This window comes from Rhincodon typus, chromosome 26 (assembly GCF_021869965.1).
Source record: "Rhincodon typus isolate 14 chromosome 26, sRhiTyp1.1, whole genome shotgun sequence".
Lineage (NCBI taxonomy): Eukaryota > Metazoa > Chordata > Chondrichthyes > Orectolobiformes > Rhincodontidae > Rhincodon > Rhincodon typus.
The window spans coordinates 37,981,322-37,998,791 of NC_063357.1; positions in this window are offsets into that span (position 1 = coordinate 37,981,322).

Below are 17,470 nucleotides of genomic sequence, written 5' to 3' on the forward strand. Positions count from 1 at the left end.
GCATGTTCCCTTGTAGAACAGATGAGCATAGTTTGCAGAATGGTGATTTCTTGCTGGAACAGATCCTCTTACTGAGCAGCAAACAGACTCAAGGGGCTTCTGCCTATGTTTATTATAATGCTACAATTTTTTACATTTTCCTTACCAGCCTGTCAGAGATGCTCTGGAACATGTGGGATTTGAACCTAGGCCTCCTAGCTGAAAGATAGGGACATTATCACTGTGCTTCAAGGGTCCTTCCAAGGTTATAATTTTATGTGACACATTACTTTAACAACTTTCAGATACTTCACCATCCATTAGCTGCATTGTTGAGGTAATGATATCATTTGTCAGATTCGTGATCAGTTCATGGTTGATTGGATTGGTGCTTAGCCAATGGAATCAATCACTGCTGATGAAGAAACCAGTCCCACACTTCTTAGCATACAGACAACGCCACACAGGCTGAAGCCTGCATTAGCTAGGGTCAGAGTACAGAATAATACTGAGAGATTCAATTTGAAATCATTTCAAACTGTGGTATTTCTGATCAACACTGTATCTGACCAATGTAATCAATGTCAAACCAAAAAATAATAGGCTTCAATTTTGCCTCCACTTAATTGTGTTCTTTACTTGTAAGCTGTGGAAGGAGTATGACAGTGCGGTGTGGATACAGCTTGGATGGACAAACACAGTGATACTAAATAGCTATGAAGCTCTCAAATGGGCCCTGGAGAAGAAATCAGAAGATTTTGCTGATCGACCAAACTTAGCAATATATGTGTAAGAAGAGGTTTCTGTGTAGCAATCTTCAGAAACAGGATCAGAACTGGGGCAGGGGACGGGAAGGTTTATTTGAACTGAATTGCCATCTTTGTTGGCTCTAATTCAACATTCCTAATTTACTTTATTCGTATCTCTTGATAATCAACACACTCTCTTCTCTTCACCCTTCTGTTACTGTCTCCATGGTCTATCCCATGAGCTGGGTGCATGTCCTGAGTGCACAGTGTCCTTGCCGCTGCCTTACCAGTGAGAGTTACCAGTGCAGCTTGTAGTGCAATGGTAAAGGGCAGAAGCAATCTGTAAGTGAATCGGAATAGTGTCCTGGGGTTTCTCACAGGCACATGTCGGATGCCAATGTCTGCAGCTGTGGGGTGGGTGTGGCTGGTGCCCAGGGAGGTTTGCTCCTGGTGTCCAACATAGAGGTCATTCAGAGCAGATGGCGAGCTGAAGCAACCTGCTCTGACTTCCAGGTCGGGGTTTCCTATTTTGAGAGTTTGGTAAGGTTTGTTAAGAGTTTGGGAGGCTGAATATTAATGAGGTGAGTTGGGCTGTTAACAAGGCATTTAACATTCAATAACAACCATTAATTGGTAACTCATTACTGCCCATTGAAAATTTTGCCATCCTATTTGTGAAAAGTGTAAAAGATGGAGTGACATAATCGTGATGGAGAGATATATCTCACTGCACTTCTTGCCCGATTCTGCCCATGTCTCACCAGAGCCCAATCACTCAGACTCCTGTAAGATTCTGTGAGTGTACTTAACTTACAAATTAAAGCTTGTAATTTGACTCCGACAGACATTTTGTAAACCTAACCAGTTCCCTCACTTTCAAATGTATCTTAACAAGTAAAATAGAAAATAATATAAATAAATCCCTATGACTGTTTTACCCCTGCAGATATTGTCTTTGCAAGATACAGCCATTGGTGGAAAGAGCAGAGAAAGTTTTCACTTTTGACACTGAGGGACCTTAGGCTGGGGAAACTCTGGAGACACGAATTGTGGAAGAGGCCGGATTTTTAAACATAGAATTTGAAAATGCCAGAAGTGAGGAAATGCAAAGGAAATCCTCTTTCTTGTTTTCAGATGATTGTTGCTGATTTACCTCTTCTGTGTGCCCTGTGTACACCAATTTCCCAACCGTTTGACTGAAATTGGGTGAGGGTTTTGCTTCCTTTGCAATTGATGGACATTTCACTGAACAGACTTGGACTGCTTGAGATGGGATCATTTCCATTCAAGCCATGGCCAGTGTAATTTTCAAACGCTCTCCCTTTTGTCTGACAGAAAATGTATACCCGCAAGGAACCTGAGAGTCAGAGATAGCACAGATCCTTGACTAACAAAGAAGTCAGAGGTGTTCAGGTCAAACTGTGGAGCTGTAGTCTCAATCAGACCAGCCAGGATTTTGCTGAATGATGGAACTGTCTAACGGAATTGAATAGCCTACTCCTGCTCGGAATTTGTATGTTCGTATGGAACGTAACACTGTATACATTCCACTAACTAACTTACGATATACAATACTGATAATATTCTCTCTTCACATTTCATCATTAAGTTGCTCTTTTGTGACAGTATTACAGTGACATAACCCTTCACACCCAATTTCATGTAGCAGCTAGGATTTACCGCTCAGTTTATACAAGTTCTGGGAATTTCAACTCTGTTCCATGTGAGTTTGTTTTGCTGCTGGTGGGTGTGTTTTCCATCATTCTTTGTAGCAAATCTTCTTTTTCCTGTTATGTTAAGTTTACAGCTTTTTCTTGTCCTGGGTTAGAAAACTAAACTTGGTTTGGTCAGATTAGTTTTTGTGACGAACAACAGCATTATCATCAGGGTTTAACACAGTATCTGAACAATTCTGTTCCAGTTTTAACTCCTCAACACAGTTGTTTTAATATTCATGCCTGTAAAGAAAGTCTCAGCCAAACACCTGAATTGTCCTCCTCCTGTTTCAACGCAGGATTATTCTATGCGTAAGATCATTCCCATGATTTAAACTTTCAGTGTTTTTCTTTCACCACATTATTGCCTCAGCTGTTTGAAAAACCTTGCCAAGGTTATAGTGATAGTCAGAAAATCATAATACTTGTTTTTAATTCATAAATGCTTTCAAATATTTGAGGTTTGTTTTTCCACTCAGCATGAACCTTGTTCAATTTCTCTTTCACAACAGCAACAGCTTTACGATTTTGAAGTTTTTATTTGTTTTCAAACGCATCTTGCACTTCAAGCACAAATGGGCCAATGGGCTGAAAAAAGGCAGATGGACTTCAATCTGGATAAATGCAATGTATTGCATTTTGGTACAACTGGGGTCGGCCTTATACAATTAATGGTAGTGCCTTGGGTAGTGCTGTAGAGCAGGGGGACCTAGGGGTTCAGGTACATAATTCTTTGAAGTTTGCATCACATATAGACAGGGTAGTTAAAAAGGTGCTTAGTACGACTGCCTTCATTGCTCAGTCCTTTGAGTATAGAAGTTGGGAAGTCATGTTGAGGTTGTACAGGACATTGGTGAAGCCTCTTCTGGAGTACGTCCAGTTCTGGTTGGCCAGTTATAGGAAGGAAATTATTAAGCTGGAAAAGGTTCAGAAGAGATTTACCAGGATGTTGCTGGGCATGGAAGGTTTGAGTTATAAAGAAAGTCTGGGACTTTTTTCACTGGAGCATAACAAGTTGACAGGTGATCTTATAGAAGTTTATAAAATCATGAGGGGTATAGATAGGGTTAATGGTGGTTATCATTTTTCTAGGATGGGGGATTTCAAGACTAGGGGGCACATTTTTAAGGTTAAAGAGAGATTTAAAAAAAAACACGAGGGCCAAGATTTTTACACAGAGGGTGGTTAGCATGTGGAATGAACTTCCTGAGGAAGTGATGGATGTGAGCACAATTACAACATTTAAAAGACATTTGGATACGTACATGAATTGGAAGGGTTTGGAGGGATATGGGCCAGGAGCAGGTGGGTGGGACTAGTTTAGTTTGGGATTATGTTCGCATGGACTGGTTGGACTGAAGGATCTGTTTCCTGCTGTATGACTCTCTGACTTATCTTTTCTCATAGCTTCATGCTGTCAGTGTTAATGACAGCAAAATCATTTGGTTTTAAAGTTCTGCCTTCTTTTGTTCCATCACCAGCTTTGACTGCTGCTGTTGTCATCTGCTTCCACAACTCTTAGAACATAGAACAGTACATTCAACATCTTAACTAAACTCCATGCAATAGAGTTCCGGGTTCAAATCTCACCATGGCAGATGGTGGAATGTGAATTCAATAAAAAAGAAATCTGGGAATCAGAATCTAATGATGACCATAAAACTATTGCCAATTGTCAGAAAGAAAATATCTGGTTCACTAATGTCCTTTAGAGAAGGAAATCTGCCATCCTTATGTTGTTTAGCTTATATGTGACTCCAGTCCCACTGCAATATGATTGACTCTCAACTGCCCTCTGGGCAACTTGGGGCACGCAATAAATTCTGACATGGTCAATGACATCCATATCCTGTGAATGAATAAAAAAATTAAACATTTATAGTTTCATTAATATCCTTAATAAATACATTCTTAAATAGAGCACCTTTTAGGTGTTTCCCTTCAGTCACCACCATTAGTGAATGAGCTAATTCACATTTTCAACAACATTAATTTGTCATCCTGCTTTACTGGCAAAAATGTGCAGTTTTCCCTTTGAACACAAAATTCTTACAATCCGTTGCGTTCTAGTGTTTTCCAATGGTAAATACATTCAAAGCTGTTGGTTTGTCACAAGTGCCCCCTACTGGTGTGACAATTCCTGTGGTTTTGGTCTTTGCAGCTTGATTTTTGATTTTCAATAATCTGCCTTCAGATGTCATCTCTGATAACAAAGACAATATATTGATCCCCTTGAATTATATCTATCATCCCCTGTTTAATTTTTTACTACTCTGAGGTTGTGTTTTCAATTCTACGATGTCGCTCACGGTGCTGAATTCATTATCAGATCTCTCTCTGCAGTTTCCCTGTGGGTTTGCAAACAATGGTTGGCTGTTATTAACATGTTTTTAAGATAATTAATTCATAATCATCAACATAATAACAGTTGCTCTCACCTTAGAAACCCTAGGCTCTTTTAGGTGGGGCCTTATTCCTATTGAGATACTATTTCAAATCTTTTGCATTAATGTCATTCTCTGCAAGTTTTTCAAGTCTTGTTGTACCTTCATAGCTCTATACCACCCTTCAAACATCACTTAATTCTCTCTAGACAAATGTCTCATTCTGTTTCTTCCTTGGATTTCTAAACTTCCAGTTGGTATGTCTCTTGATAAGTTCCAGGCATTGGAGCATTCTTCACTATAATGTAATCACCATTCTGCATATGCAAAAGACACAAGTACAGTTCTAATAGTTTCCCCATGAACATATTTTACATTGAAACTGTCCAGCTTTCCTGCAGCCATTGTAACTTGCTAGCAATGTTTTCAAACACACAAAACAAATTTCAACTCCTTCCTCAATGAATTTAGGCACTCAGTGAATATTGCTTGCCAAGCCAAAAACTGAGTTAAATCGGACACATCGTTAAGTTTGCCTGCTACCCTGTGTTCATGTAATCAAACGTTTCTCTTTCTAGTTCAAATTTCCTGGCTTCTTCCCATCTCTCATTGCAATTCAAGGTTTTCCTTTTATCTTATCTTTGGCATTCAACAAGTTGTCTAATTTCTTCTTCTTTTCCTTTTATTCCCTCTGTTTTGAATTCAAGTTTTTCTTTCATTTCTTTCTTGGATTCAATTTCTTCATTTCTCTTTTTTCTTCATGTTAGTGCCGATGTCAGGCCAATTTTAATTGTTTCATTTGCACCTGAATTTTGGATAACACAACCTGTGTGCTGTAAGGAGGACTTTTCTCTTCCTCAATGTTAAGGCATTGAACAACAATTTCTGTCTTATTAATTCCTAGTTTAAAATCTATATCTAATTTTTGTGCTGTCACTTTCAAATACATTATTTGTCTCAAGGCCACTTTTCTAGAAACATAGGTAGCCGTGTTATCTTTTCAACTAACACAATTCTAGAATCTTTTTCATTTAAACTCTGGCAAATTTCATTGTACTCATTCTCTGCCTCTGGATTCATATCTTATTCTAATTTTATTCCTTTGCCCAGTTATTGAAAAACTGCTTGTGTCTATCTGGATAATCACCATTTTGACCGTTTTTCTGTTGAAGTATTCAGGAATTTACAGATTTAAATTTACACCAACAAGACAAATCAGACAGAGTAAATTTTAAACAATTATTTAAGTAGTGATATATCAAAAGAAAAAAAAGCGTATATCTTTTTGGCATATTTGTATAGTTTGGAGCAGTAATGTTGGGTGAATCAGTCTCTCTTTCTACTGTTTGTTTAATGCAATGGATCACTATACCTATGTTGTAATGATGTTTCCAATATGATTCTTACTAAAAACGGAACACAATGGAAATCCAAACCTGGTGCTTCACTGTCTAAACTTTCAAAGTCCAACCATGATATTCATATTGAAGCTTTGTTCAGAACAAATCTCATTACAAACACACTACAGGACAGAATGGTTCAATCAGATTCAGATCCTGGCTGCAATGGTTGGAGAGAGGACAAAATCAGCATTTGAAATGAGTGATGTGTGTCATGATAGCAGCACGTTATACTGCCAGAGGGACAAAATTTCCACCACAGTGCACGTATAATAACAAAAATTTCTTCAACAGAACTATTTAGAGCTGTATTCTGTACAGATCATAACAGAAACTTATTGCTGGTCTGAAATCAGGCTGCTAAAAAGAAGACAACTAGATAACACCGCTTTATGGCAGATTTTGTCTTGGAGTCTGTCATTGTGTGAGACTGGGGGATTCTGGATCCTTTTCCCAGATGAGGACTGGGAAATAGACTGGTGCAAACTATTAACTATTTATAGAGATCTGCTTCATAACCTTCTTCCCTCAGGTCCCTGCTCCATGTGATCTAGCTTCACTGATGACACACTCTTAGCTATTTGCTCTTTATACTCCAGACTTCACCATAATAGTTAGAGCAAAGTCAATGTGAAGAAAGCGTGGATGGAGTCCTGTGAAATAATAATTTGAAATAGTAATTTACTGTGCTGGTGCGTACATTCTAAATTATAGGTGGAATTTGCATTGTGCCTCGAGATTTGCTGTGCATTGTCATCAATGTAACATAATATGTAATAGTATAGATCATTAAGAAATTGGCAGCATATTTTTAGAAGAGGTGACAAGAGGACTGATGAAGGCAGAGCGGTGGATGTTGTCTATGTGGACTTCAGTGAGGCATTTGACAAAGTTCTGCATGGCAGATTGGTTAACAAGGTTAGATCACATGGAATACAGGGAGAACTAGCCATCAAAGTCGGCTAGAAGGTAGGTGACAGCGGGTGGCGGTGGAGGGTTGCTTTTCAGACTGGAGGCCTGTGACCAGCAGTGTACCGCAGGATTCGGTGTTGGGTCCACTGCTTTTTGTCATTTATGTAAATAATTTGGATGTGAATGCAAGAGATGTGGTTAGTAAATTTGCAGATGATACCAAAATTGGAGGTGTAGAGGGCAGTGAAGAAGGTTACCTTAGAGTACAACTGGACCTTGATCAGATGGGCCAAGAGGCCGAGAAGTGACCGATGGAATTTAATTTAGATAAATGTGAAGTTCTGCATTTTGGAAAGGCAAATCAGGACAGGACTTATACATTTAATGGTAAGGTCCTGAGGCCTGTTGCTGAACAAAGAGATCTTGGGGTGCAGGTTCATAATTACTTGAAAGTGGAGTCCCAGACAGACAGGACAGAGAAGAAGGGGTTTGGTACACTTGCCTTTATTGGTCAGTGTATTGAGTATAGGAGTTGGGAGATCATGTTGCAGATGTTCAGGACATTAGGCCTCTTTTGAAATACTGCATGCAATTCTGGTCTCCCTGCTCTAGGAAAGATGTTGTGAAACTTGAAAGGGTTCAGAAAAGATTTACATTAATGTTGCCAGGGTTGGAGGGTTTGAGGTATAGAGGGAGGCTGAATAGGCTAGGGCTATTTTCCCTGGAGCATCGGAGGCTAAGGGTGACCTTATAGAAGTTTATAAAATCATGAGGAGCATGGATAGGGTAAATAGTCAAGGACAGGGGAGTCCAAAACTAGAGGACATAGGTTTAAGGTGAGAGGGGAAATATTTAAAAGGGACCTAAGGGGCATTTTTTTTTACACAGAAGATGGCACAAGTATGGAATGAACTGCCAGAGGAAGTATTGGAGGCTGGTACAATTATAATATTTAAAAGACATCTGGATGGGTATATGAGTAGGAAGGGCTTGGAGGAAATGGGCCAAATGCTAGCAAACAGGACTAGATGATTTAGGATATCTGGTCAGCATGGATGAGTTGGACTGAAGAGTCTGTTTTCATGCTGTACAACTCTATGACTCTAACTGGCAACACTCTATGGTGTATGAAACTTGCCATATATGTGACCAGATGAAGAGGACAAGGTCCTTTATTTGTTACGACACAGAGACAGACAGCTGAATCAAATCAGCCCCCCTGCCTCTGTCTAAAACTAAAATACTCAATAAATCTCAAAACTAACTCCAATGATTCCTAACCAGACTTTTTTGAACAACCTGTACCCAGATTTTGTGAACAACTAACACCAGACACTAGGTTTCTACTATAAATAAAAGGTTTACCAATGTATCAATAACATACGTGCAGTAGCTTTAGCAGGGCAAAGTTAAACCATGAGGTAATCTAATTAATGTCGAAGACAAACGCAACCCTCTTTAATTTTGACTCCCAATCTCCACAAAGACAGACAAATGACACAGTTAAAGAATAAATCAAAAGGGAAAAATAAATGCGATGTAATTGGCCAGTTCACTTAAGTTGTTTCTATGATCCAAAACATCTCCAGCATATTGTACTTGGTTTCTGACGACGCCAATGTATGCAGTTGGCTTGCAGTAGGCTCTAAGGAATATTCATTTAATTCTTATCACTGAGATTCTATTCTCCAAACTTTCAGTGAGTTGATAATGACAGGATAACCAAGGAGCAATCATACCTCCATCCTCTAGCTTTCGCAAACAGAATCTTCCTGATCCAAACCCAGATCAAAAACCAGTTGAAACTCTGACTTCTCCCTGCCAGACTGAACGTCTCCCCACAAGGTCTCAGTAAAATTCAACATCTACCATCAGCTTGAGTATAAGGCCTCTTCAGAGTTGAAGCATTTAGTGAGCATATTTTAACAAGAATCAACCGGCAAAGAACTTTCAGGCCTGGCCTCATTAGCAAATAGCAATTTGATTCTTTTTTTACAACATAAATTCTGCTCACAGTCCAAAGGTCATTTTTCCGCTCTCAGCTCCCAACCAAAAATGATAAAAAGAATAAAACAACAGTGAACAGGAAATGAACAGTGAGCATCTATTTAGCCTATTGCTGAAAGTAACTGCCAGATATCCGTCATCCAAGATTCATCTAAATGTTTATACCCTTTTCTTTCATTGGGTCAAACTGGTTTAAACTTGGGATCAATGGTAAGGGATAAGAAAAGGCTTCCTGAAGCACTAATGCTTATTCTTAGTTTAATATGCACCCTTCAGAATGCAGCAGATCAGGAGCAGGTAGCTGTGGTAAAGGAGGCAATATTTAGAAGGCCTTTGTGTGCTGAACAGTTGACCTGGTGTGGTTAAAATCCAACTGATAGTCTCCAAAACATAATTGGAAGTGGGAGGATTCCACAACCCAGACATCTCAAATTCTGCAGTATCCTCAATATTACAGAAAGCCTAGAAAGTGCAGGGCTGCAATTCATAAGGAAGTAAAGGAAGTCTAGGAGGGAACAGAAAACATATTAGCAATTAGATCAAACAAAACACCAATATATCAAGAACAAGAGGATAAGAAATGAAAACCTTGAGCTTATTTCAGATCAAAAAGGTAAATTACATATGGAGGTGGGAATTCTTGATTAATACTTTGTATCTGTCTTCAAAACGTAAAGGAGAAATGTTGTGGATGCTGTAGTTAAGGAGATCTTTTGGCTGAAAAAACATAGTGAGTGGAAAAATATTAAGAAGTTCAGCATCTTGGTCATTTAATTTGTTCAAGATGAGTTAGATAGATACTTGCTTGTTCATTCATTTGGGCATCACTGACTGGGGCACCATCTATTGCCCATCACCAATTCCATTGAGAAGGTGGTAGTGAGTTTCTTTCTTGAACTACAGTCCAGGATGACATCTGACTTGGGTGGAACTTGCATGTGGTTGTGTTCCCATATTTCTGCTGCCCTTGTCAATCTAGGTGGTCGAGGTTTGGAAGATGCTGCCAAAGGACCCTTGGTGAATTAGTCCATCACTTTTTGTACATGGTGCACACTGCTGCCACGGTGCATTGGTGGTTGAATGAAAGAATGCTTAAGGTGGTGGATGAAAAGCCAATCAAGCGGGCTGCTTTGTCCTTGATGATGTCAAGCTTCTCAAGAGTTGTTGGCTCACTCATCCAGGTAAGTGGGTGACTTGTGCCTTTACAATGCTGCACAGTCAGGAGGTGAGTTACTGCAAGATTCCAAGCTTCTGACCTGTTCTTGTAGCCACAGTATTTGTATGGCTGATGCAGCTCAGTGTCTGTTCAATGTTATCCCCCAGGTTTGTTGTTAATCAACCCCACAAGGGGGGATTTCAGTGATGATAATTCAGTGATTAAATGTCAAGGGGTGATGGTCAGATTCTCCCTCGTTGGAGATGGCTATTGCCTGGCAATGGTGTGGAACGAATGCCACTTGCTGCTTAAGACCACAAGAAATAGGAACAGGAGTAGGCCATTCAGACCCTCAAGCATGCTCCACTGTTCAATAGGATCATGACTGATCCGACACTCTTCACATTCACTTTCCTGCATCTTGCCTGTAAGCCTCAATTCCCCGACAGATCAAGAACCTATCTCAGTCTCAAATATACACAAGGACTCTGCCTCCACAGCTTTCTGTGGCATGGAATTCTAAAGACTCACAATCCTCTTACAGAAGAAATTCCTCCTCCTCTCAGTCATAAATTGGCACTCCTTTATTCTGAGACTATGCTGTCTGGTTCTAAACTCTCCCACTCTTCATTACTTATCCTGTCAAACCCCTTAAGAATCCTATATGTTTCAATGAGATCACTTCTCATTCCTGTAAATTCCAATGAATAGAGTCCCCAACCTTTTTAATCTTTACTCATAAGACAATTCCTCCATATGGAGGGAGGGGGAGGGCAACCCCTGAACTGCCTAGAATTAAATAACATATTTTCTTAAATAAAGGGTACTAAATGTGTTTGCACTGCTCTAGAACTTGTCAGCCCAAACCTGGATATTGTCAAACTCTTGCTGCTTTTGCACAAACTATTCAGCTTTCTAAGGGGTCAAGAATTGTGTTGAACTTTATGCAGTCATTCCCACTTCTGGCCTTATGTTGGACAGAAGGTCATTGATGAAGTAGCTGAAGATGGCTGGGCCTACGGCATTACCCTGAGAAACTCCTGTAGAGATGTCCCATGGCTGAGAATGTGATAGATCACGTGCCTGGATAAGAGCAGTTCACGACAAAACCAGGTCAAAGCAACCTACTTGCTCAGCACCATACCACAAACATTCGCTCCTTCCACCACCGGCAGTACCTATGTGGTCACTAGAAATCCCTTCCCAACAGAATTGTGGATGTACCTATATCACATGGACTATGGTAGTTTAACAAGGCAGCTTACCACCACCATAATAAAGGCAATTAAGGAGGGTAATGAATGATGGTTCGGCCAGCAATGCTCATCTCCCACGAAAGAATAGAGTGGCACGGTGGCTCAGTAGTTAGCACTGCTGCCTTACAGTACCAGGGACCCAAGTTCAATTCCACCCTCAGGTGACTGTCTGTGTAGAGTTTGCACATTCTCCCCATGTCTGCATGGGTTTCCTCCCACAGTTGCCCATAGTGTCCAGGGATGTGAAATGCAGGATTTCATGGATAGGGTAGCGAGGTGGGTTTGGGTGGGATACCCTACAGAGGGTTGGTGTGAACCCAATAGGTCAAATAGCCTCCTCCTTCCAGATTGTAGGGATTCTTTGAATAAAACAAAGGGCAGACCTCAGGGTCTATTCTTAAATGAGAAAAGCTAAAGTTTTAATAACTTAGCAAGCATATTGAAAATTTCATTATGTTGAGAAAAACACTAGTATTTGGTTAAATTCCTTTGTCTCAATAAAGCCTTATAAAAACAAATATGTAACTAAAGTCAAAGAATATTATAATTCCCAGTCCCACATCAATGAGTCCAAAACTGCATTGTCAATCAAACTGTGAAAAAGGAAGGCTATGATAAAGACATAAATGCCTGGAGTTTTAAATATCTTGATAGGTCTCTTTGACAATTCTTTGGCAGCTTTAACAGTTCTTTGGCAGCTTGTTAGTCCCAGTGAGTTTTTAATCTATAAACATATTTACTTTTAACAATTCCAAAGGACACTTGACTTCTCCCAAAGGATGACTTACCTCCAAAGTGTACTTACATGTTTCCCCCACCATCTAAATGTGTCCCAGGATCAGAACCAAAAAGCCTCTTATTTCTCCAAAAGGGCACCTTAGTTACCTAAATGAATCCACAAGATTCAAATCTGCTCACCCCTCGTCTAATCTGCACACTTCGCACTTCAGACACCTACCCATCAAAATCCCGCACCTCAACATTGGAGACAGCAGGTATTTTAAATAAGAGATAACACAGTGTGGAACTGGAGGAACACAGCAGGCCAGGCAGCATCAGAGGAGCAGGAAAGCTGACGTTTCAGGTCAGGACCCTTCTTTAGAAATGGGGAAGGGGGAAGGGAGTTCAGAAATAAAGAGAGAGAGGAGGGGTGGGGCTGGGGAAGGTAGGTGGGATAGTGATAGGTGAGTGCAGATAGGCAGTGGTGGGGACTGGTCAGTGAGATGGGAGGAGCGGATAGGTGGGAGAAAAAATGGACAGGTTGTGTCAGGTCAAGGAGGCAGGGATGCGAGGGAGGATTGGTCATAGAATGAGGCCAGGGGTGGGGAGATTTTGAAACTAGTAAAGTCCACATTGAGACCATTGGGTTGTATCCTGCAGTTTGCAGGTGGCGTCACTGTGACACTGGAGGTGACCCAGGATGGACATATCATCTAGGGAGTGGGAGGAGGAGTTGAGGTCGTTCGCTACTGGAAGTGTTCTCGTTTGTCGCGAACAGAGCGCAGGTGCTATACAAAGCGGTCTCCGAGCCTCCACTTAGTCTCACCAACGTACAGGAGGCCACATCGGGAGCAGCGGATGCAGGAGACCACATCAGCGTATGTGCAAGTGAACCTCTGTCTGATGTGGAAGATTTTTTTGGTTCCTCGGATGGAGGTGAGGGAGGAGGTGTAGCACTTCCTGCGGTTGCAGGTAAAGGTGCCGGGGGTGGTGGGGCTAGTGGGGAGTGTGGAGCGGACGAGGGAGTCGCAGAGAGAGTGGCCCCTACAGAAGGCAGATAGGGGTGGGGAGGGAAATATATCCTTGGTAGCGGGGTCAGATTGCAGTTGGCGGAAGTGGCGGAGAATGATACGTTGAATCCAGAGGTTAGTGGGGTGATACGTGAGGACAAGAGGGATTCTGTCCTTGTTTTTGTTGGGGGGGGAAGGGATGTGAGGGTAGAGGTGCAGGAAATGCAAGAGATGCGGTTGAGAGCGTTTTTGACCACTGAAGGGGGGGTGTTGCAGTCCTTGAAATAAGAGGACATCTGGGATGTTCGGGAATGGAACGCCCCATCTTGGGAGCAGATGCGGCACAGGTGGAGGAGTTGGGAATAGGGGATCACATTCTTGCAGGAAGGTGGGTGAGAGAAGGTGTAGTGTAGGTAGCTGCTGGAGTCAGTGGGCTGAAATAGATATCGGTTTCAAGGCAGTCACCAGAGATGGAGACAGAGAGGTCCAGGAAGGAGACAGCGGTATCAGAGATGGTCCAGATGAACTTGAGGTTGGGGTGAAAGGCGTTAGTAAAGTTGACGAATTGTTCAAGCTCCTCGTGGGAGCACGAGGCAGCACCAATACAGTCATCGAAGTAGTGGAGGAGGAGATGAGGGATAGTGCCAGTGTAGCCATTTCTGAAGGGTCCCAACCCAAAACGTTAGCTTTCCTGCTCCTCTGATGCTGCCTGGCCTGCTGTGTTCCTCCAGCTCCACACTGTGTAATCTCTGACTCCAGCATCGGCAGTTCTTATTATCTGAGGTATTTTAAATAACCAGCTGGCTCCTGTAATCTGTGCAAAAGTGAATCCCAAGTCAACCTCATTAGCACCCTGGTAAAAATGGGGATACCGTGCTTGGTGGCAAGTTACGGATTTGTAAGGAGTCTTGCTTTTTTGCCATGTAGGTAATGCTTTGCCACTTTGGAGAGTCTTCTACATGGTGAAATTTGTCTTTTATTCATTAACGGTATGAGGACGTCACTGGCTAGGCAGCATTTATTGTCCATCCCTAATTGCCCAGAGGGCAGTTCAAAGTCAACACATTGCTGTGGGTCTGGAGTCACATGTAGGCCAGACCAGGTAAGGATGGCAGTTTCCTTCCTTAAAGGACATTAGTGAACCAGATGGGTTTTTCCTGACAATCGACAATGGATTCATGGTCATCATTAGATTCTTAATTCCAGACATATCTTATTGAATTCATATTCCACCATCGGCCATAGCAGGATTCGAACCCAGGTCTCCACAATGTTATCTGGGTCTCTGGATTAACAGTCCAGCAATAATACCACAAGGCCATTGCCTGCCCTAAAGTCTCCTTAAGTTTGGGTCCTTCCCAGAATGGGAGAGTTTTTTTCTCTTCAGTGAAACAGTAGATTTCTTGTAAGTACTGTGCAGAGTTGGATAAAAGTGTCTAAAACCTGGGAAACATGTGACCAGCTCATAGACCCTAAAGAGCTGGCTGTTTTCCCAGATGGGACCAAACCATTAACTGGGATTTATTAGTCAGTTGGTCAAGTAAGTATGCAGGTGCAGTAGGCGATGTAGGAAGTAAATGGTATGTTGGTCTTCATAGCAACAGGATTTGAGTACAGGAGCAGTCTTGTCTTGCTGCAATTGTAGAGGGCCTTGGTGAGACCACACCTGGAGTATTACGTGCAGTTTTGGTCTCTTTATCCGAGGAACAATGTTCTGGCTATGAAGGGAGTCCAATAGTGGTTTACCAGATTAATTCCTGGGATGGAAGGACTGATATATGCTGAGAGACTGGATCGGTTAGGACTATATTCACTGGAGGTTAGACAAAATGAGAGGGCATCTTAACAAAATTCTGACAGCACTAGACAGGATAAATGCAGGAAGGATGTTCCCAATGACTGGGGAGTCCAGAATCAAGGGTCACATTTAGGACTGAGATGAGGAGAAATATCTTCACCCAGAGAGTGGTCAGCTTGTGGAAATCTCTGCCACAGAAAGTAGTTGAGGCAAAATGTTGAATCTTTTCAAGAAGGCAAAGATATAGTTTTAAGGGATAAAGGGATCCGAGGGTATGGGGAGAAAGCAGGAACGGGGTACTGAGTTGGATGATCAGTCATGATCATATTGAATCGTGTAGCAAGCTCGAAGAGCTGAATGACTTACTCCTGCACCTATTTTCTATTTTTCTATGATAATAATTGTACTCATTAAACCTGAAGGTGAAAGCTGATACTGGATAGGTCTCGGACCTACTGCGCACGAATAAAGAACTGGTCACTGTGGAACTGTATAGCAATGAAGTAACACATGTCTGTGGGGAGTGATGTGGGTGCTTGTGGCACTTTCAGATAGACCTTTGTTGTATTGACCGTTCAAAGTGAAATTTGCCTTTTTATTTGAAGTATCATTTGCCTGTCAATCTTGTTTAATTCATGCTGATTATCTTAAAGAAAAAGTTACAAGACCGGAAACCTTGGTATTATTTTGTTATCTGGGGATCATTTGGTCAATTTGTTTATTTGTATTATTCCCCCACATAACAGCATGTACTGTACCTCCACAAGAGATTTTCACCAAAGAATGTTTTGCAATTCCATAAACTGACCAGCAGGTGGTAGGCTAACCCCTCCATATACCAATGGGTGCAGCCATTCACTGGTACTTCACCACTAAAAGTGAGTCACGTTTACAAGAGATTCAGGAAGCGAAGAGTAGATACCAGTAAAGTATCTCCTGAGGGAAACCAGGGGTTAACTTTGGGTACAGGAGAAGCGTGTGTGAAATATAGGGCATGATATTTAAAGGGAGATGAGGAGGATATGGGGAACAAGCCGATGCAGGGAGGAACCCAGCAAAGTTGGAGATGCGGGTGATCCGACTGGAGGTATGGGTTGCAATTTGGGGTTGTTGGGTGAGGGGAAAGTCAGAGATCTTAGCAGGAGGGAGAGAGGGACTCCAATTGGCAGAGGGGAACCTGGAGTCTTCCTTGTCCATCTGTGCAGAGCGTTCCTGGTCCTACTCCAAAAAGAGAATACAGTTCGATGTGGGAGCCAACCGGCAGCTTCATCGATGGGTTTCCCAAGCTAGGGGCACATGGTTAACGTATGAAATCTAAATCTGACTCCTAAATCATTGCACTGTGGTAAGCCAACTTAGATATGTTAAGAAAATGTCCTGCCCAAACCTCTCAAATGGGACCTACATAACAACCTAACACCATTAAAATGACAGCAAGTCTCAATATGTATGTTGTTGTCCCCATTTCACATTTTGGACAGCTTAACACCTCCTGCCCTCTTCCCACTGTTAACTGGAAAAGGGGTTCATATCAAGGCCATGGGGTGCTACAAAGTAAAAAACTTGGTACAGGTAAACTGTACCATAAATCCTGAGGAGACGGGTATGTACAAGACATTAGGCATCACATGAAATTAAGTTCAGAAAACGAGAGGAAACTTCAGAAGATTGGCATCTATTTTCTATCAAAGGAAAATGTGTGTCTAACATAACTTATTTTCATCCGCTACAGATATGGACATTGACGTTTCTTGTTTATTAGGCAGCTCCTTATGTTCTGGTTAAGTTTATTAATTTTAAATTTATTAGAGGCGATTTTGACTTTGCCCGATAATGTAAAATAGTCAGTACTGGATCAGCCGAAACATAAATCTCTGGGATGTGATCAAATGTATCCCACAATGTTGTGGGAAGTTAGGGATGAAATTGCGGGGCCCCTAGCAAAATTATTTGTATTATCTATAACCAGAGGTGAGGTGCCGAAGGACTGGAGGGTGCCTAATGTTATGCCTTTATTTAAGAAAGGTTATAAGCAGAAGCCTGGGAACTACAGATCTGTGAGTCTGACGTCGGTGGTGGTACGTTGTTGGAGGTGATTCAGAAAGATAGGATTTACATGCATTGGAGAGGCAAGGAATGATTAGAGATAGTCAGCATAGTTTTGTTTTTGAGGGGACCCGTGTTTCAAAAACTTGACTGAGTTGTTTGAGGAAGTAACCAAGATTGATAAGGGCAGGCAATAAACGTTGTTTACTTGGCTTTTGGCAAAGCCTTTGATAAGGTTCCACATGGTAGTTGAATTAGTTAAAGTTAGATCACATGGGATTCAAAGTAAACTTGCTAATTGGATACAAGATTGGTTTTACAGTAGGAGACAGAGGGTG